Consider the following 4,688-nt stretch of genomic DNA (forward strand, 5'->3'; position numbering starts at 1 on the left):
TCAAAAAAAAAAATGTCATAAAGTAAATCAAAAAATGTGAAAAAATGTCATAGTATAGTAAGTCAAAAAATGTAAAAATGTCATAGTATAGTAAGGTCAAAAATGTGAAAAAATGTCATAGTATAGTAAGGTCAAAAATGTCATAGTATAGTATCAAAAAATGTCATAGTGTAAAAAGTCATAGTATAGTAAGGCGTCAAAAAATGTCATATAGTAAAAAAAATGTCAAAAAATGTCATAGTATAGTAAGGCGTCAAAAAATGTGAAAAAATGTCATAGTATAAGGCGTCAAAAAATGAAAAAATGTCATAGTATAGTATCAAAAAATGTGCGTCAAAAATGTGAAAAAATGTCATAGTATAGTAAGAAAAAAAAAAAAAAATGTCATATAGTCAAAAAAAAAAAATCAACAGTAAAAAAAATGTGAAAAAATGTCATAGTATAGTAAGGTCAAGTGTAAAAAAAAAAAAAATGTCATAGTATAGTAAAAAAAAATGTGAAAAAATGTCATAGTATAGTAAGGCAAAAAAATGTGAAAAAAATGTCATAGTATAGTAAAGGCGTCAAAAATGTCAAAAAGTAGTAAGGCGTCAAAAAATGTCATAGTATAGTATGTCAAAAAAAAAAATGTCAGTATAGTATCAAAAATGTCATAGTAAGTAAAAAAATGTCAGTATAGTAATCAAAAAATGTGAAAAAAATGTCATAGTATAGTAAGAAAAAATGTGAAAAAATGTCATAGTATAGTAAGGCGTCAAAAAAAAAAATGTCATAGTATAGTAAGGCGTCAAAAAATGTCAAAAAATGTCATAGTATAGTAATGTCAAAAAATGTGAAAATGTGTAGTAAAAAAAAATGTCATAGTATAGTAAGGCGTCAAAAAAAAAAAATGTCATAGTATAAAGTCAAAAATTGAAAAAATGTCATAGTATAGTAAGGCGTCAAAAATGTGAAAAAAATGTCATAGTATAGTAAGGCGTCAAAAAATGTGAAAAAATGTCATAGTATAGTAAGTCATAGTCGTCAAAAAAATGTGAAAAAATGTCATAGTATAGTAATCAAAAAATGTGAAAAAAATGTCCCAAAAAATGTGTGTCATAGTATAGTAAGTCAAAAAAGTGAAAAAATGTCATAGTATAGTAAGGCGTCAAAAATGTCAAAAAATGTCATAGTATAGTAAGTCAAAAAATAAAAATGTCATAGTATAGTAAGTCAAAAAATGTGAAAAAATGTCATAGTATAGTATCAAAAAAGTATAGTAAAAAAAAAAAAAATGTCATAGTATAGTAAGGCGTCAAAAAATGAAAAATGTCATAGTATAGTAAGGCGTCAAAAAATGTATAGTAAAAAAATGTGAAAAAAATGTCATAGTATAGTAAGGCGTAAAAAAATGTGTATAGTAATCAAAAATGTGAAAAAATGTCATATAGTATCAAAACATAGTATAGTAAGTCAAAAAAAAAAATGTCATAGTATAGTAATCAAAAAAATGTGAAAAATGTCATAGTATAACATAGTATAGTAAGTCAAAAAAATGTGAAAAATGTCATAGTATAGTAAGGCGTCAAAAATGTGAAAAAATGTCATAGTATAGTAAGGTCAAAAAATGTCAAATAAATCAAAAAATGTCATAGTATAGTAAGGCGTCAAAAAATGTCAAAAAATGTCATAGTATAGTAAAAAAATGTGTCAAAAAAAAAAAATGTCAGTATAGTAATCAAAAAATGTGAAAAAATGTCATAGTATAGTAAGGCGTCAAAAAAAAAAATGTCATAGTATAGTAAGGCGTCAAAAAAATGTGAAAAAATGTCATAGTATAGTAAGGCGTCAAAAAATGTGAAAAAATGTCATAGTATAGTAAGGCGTCAAAAAATGTGAAAAAATGTCATAGTATAGTAAGGCGTCAAAAAATGTGAAAAAATGTCATAGTATAGTAAGGTGTCAAAAATAAAAAATGTCATAGTATAGTACGTCAAAAAATGTGTAAAAAAATGTGAAAAAAATGTCATAGTATAGTAAGTCAAAAAAATGTGAAAAAAATGTCATAGTATAGTAAGGCGTCAAAAATGTGAAAAATGTCATAGTATAGTAAAAAAAAATGTGAAAAAATGTCATAGTATCAAAAAATGTCATAGTATAGTAACATCAAAAAATGTGAAAAAAATGTCATAGTATAGTAAGGCGTCAAAAAATGTGAAAAAATGTCATAGTATAGTAAGTCAAAACAGTATAGTAATAAAAAATGTGAAAAATGTCATAGTATAGTAAGTCAAAAAATAAAAATGTCATAGTATAGTAAGAAAAAAATGTCATCGTCAAAAAATGTGAAAAAATGTCATAGTAATAGTCAAAAAATGTCAAAAATGTGAAAAAATGTCATAGTATAGTATCAAAAAATGTGAAAAAATGTCATAGTATAGTAAGGCAAAAAATGGAAAAAATGTCATAGTATAGTAAGGCGTCAAAAAATGTGAAAAAATGTCAGTATAGTAAGTCAAAAATGTGAAAAAATGTCATAGTATAGTAAGTCAAAAAAAAAATGTCATAGTCGTCAAAAAAAAAAATGTCATAGTATAGTAAAAAAATGTCATAGTATAGTAAGTCAAAAAATGTCATAGTATAAAAAAAAATGTCAAAAATGTCAGTATAGTAAGGGTCAAAAACCGTCAAAAAATGTCATAGTATAGTAAGCAAAAAAGTCATAGTATAGTATCAAAAAACGTCAAAAAAAAAAATGTCATAGTATAGTAAGTCAAAAAAAAAATGTCATCGTCAAAAAATGTCAAAAAATGTCATAGTATAGTAAGGTGTCAAAAAATGTGAAAAAATGTCATAGTAGTAAAAAAATGTGTCAAAAATGTGAAAAAATGTCATAGTATAGTAAGTCAAAAAATGTGAAAAATGTCATAGTATAGTAAGGCGTCAAAAAATGTGAAAAAATAGTCAAAAATTGTCATAAAGTAGTGAAAAAATGTCATAGTATAGTAAGGCGTCAAAAAATGTGAAAAAATGTCATAGTATAGTAAGGTCAAAAAATGTGAAAAAATGTCATAGTAAGTAATCAAAAAATGTGAAAAAATGTCATAGTATAGTAAGTCAAAAAATGTGAAAAAATGTCATAGTATAGTAAGGCGTCAAAAAAAAAAATGTCAAAGTATAGTAAGGTCAAGTAGTATCAAAAAATGTGAAAAAATAGTCGTCAAAAAATGTCATAGTATAGTAAGGCGTCAAAAAATGTGAAAAAATGTCATAGTATAGTAAGGTTGTCATAGTATAGTAAAAAAAAATGTCATAGTATAGTAAGGTCAAAAAATGTCATAGTATAGTAAGTCAAAAATGTGAAAAAATGTCATAGTATAAGGGTCAAAAAATGTGAAAAAATGTCATAGTATAGTAAGTCAAAAAATCGTCAAAAAAATGTGAAAAATGTCATAGTATAGTAAGGCGTCAAAAAATGTGAAAAAATGTCATAGTATAGTAAAAAAAATGTCATAGTATAGTAATCAAAAAATGTGAAAAAATGTCATAGTATAGTAAGGCGTCAAAAACAAAAAATGTCATAGCAAAAATGTGAAAAAATGTCATAGTATAGTAAGTCAAAAAAAAAAATGTCAATAGTATAGTAAGGCGTCAAAAAATGAAAAAATGTCATAGTATAGTAAAAAAATCATAGTATAGTAAAAAAATGTCATAGTAAAAAAAATGTCAAAAAATGTGAAAAAATGTCATAGTAAGTAAGTCAAAAAATGTGAAAAAATGTCATAGTATAGTAAGTCAAAAAATGTGAAAAAATGGTATAGTAGTGAAAAAAATGTCATAGTATAGTAAGTCAAAAAAAAAAAATGTCATAGTATAAAAAAAGTATAGTAATCAAAAAATGTGAAAAAATGTCATAGTATAGTAAGGCGTCAAAAAGTCATAGTATAGTAAGGCGTCAAAAAATGTGAAAAAATGTCAAGTATAGTATCAAAAAATGTGAAAAAATGTCATAGTATAGTAAGGTCAAAAAAAAAAATGTCATAGTATAGTAAGGCGTCAAAAATGTGAAAAAAATGTCACTCAAAAATGTGAAAAAACATAGTATAGTAAGTCAAAAAATGTGAAAAAATGTCATAGTATAGTAAGGCGTCAAAAAATGTGAAAAAATCATAGTATAGTAAGGCGTCAAAAAATGTGAAAAAATGTCATAGTATAGTAAGGTAAAAAATGTCAAAAATGTCATAGTATAGTAAGGCGTCAAAAAAAAAAATGTGTATAGTAATCAAAAATGTCCGAAAAAATGTCATAGCGTCAAAAAAAAAATGTCATAGTATAGTAAGGTCACAAAAAAAAAAAAATGTCATAGTATAGTAAGGCGTCAAAAAATGTGAAAAAATGTCATAGTATAGTAAGGCGTCAAAAAATGTGAAAAAAAAATGTCATAGTATAGTAAGGCGTCAAAAAATGTCAAAAATGTCATAGTATAGTAAGGCGTCAAAAATGTGAAAAAATGTCATATAGTAATGTCAAAAAAATGTGAAAAATGTCATAGTAAGGCGTCAAAAAATGTGTATAGTATCAAAAATGTGAAAAAATGTCATAGTATAGTAAGGTCAAAAAATGTGAAAAAATGTCATAGTATAGTAAGGCAAAAATGTGAAAAAATGTCATAGTATAGTAAGGCGTCAAAAAATGTGTAACGTCAAAAA

This window comes from Lates calcarifer, unplaced genomic scaffold (genome assembly GCF_001640805.2).
Source record: "Lates calcarifer isolate ASB-BC8 unplaced genomic scaffold, TLL_Latcal_v3 _unitig_4895_quiver_2446, whole genome shotgun sequence".
Classification (NCBI taxonomy): domain Eukaryota; kingdom Metazoa; phylum Chordata; class Actinopteri; family Centropomidae; genus Lates; species Lates calcarifer.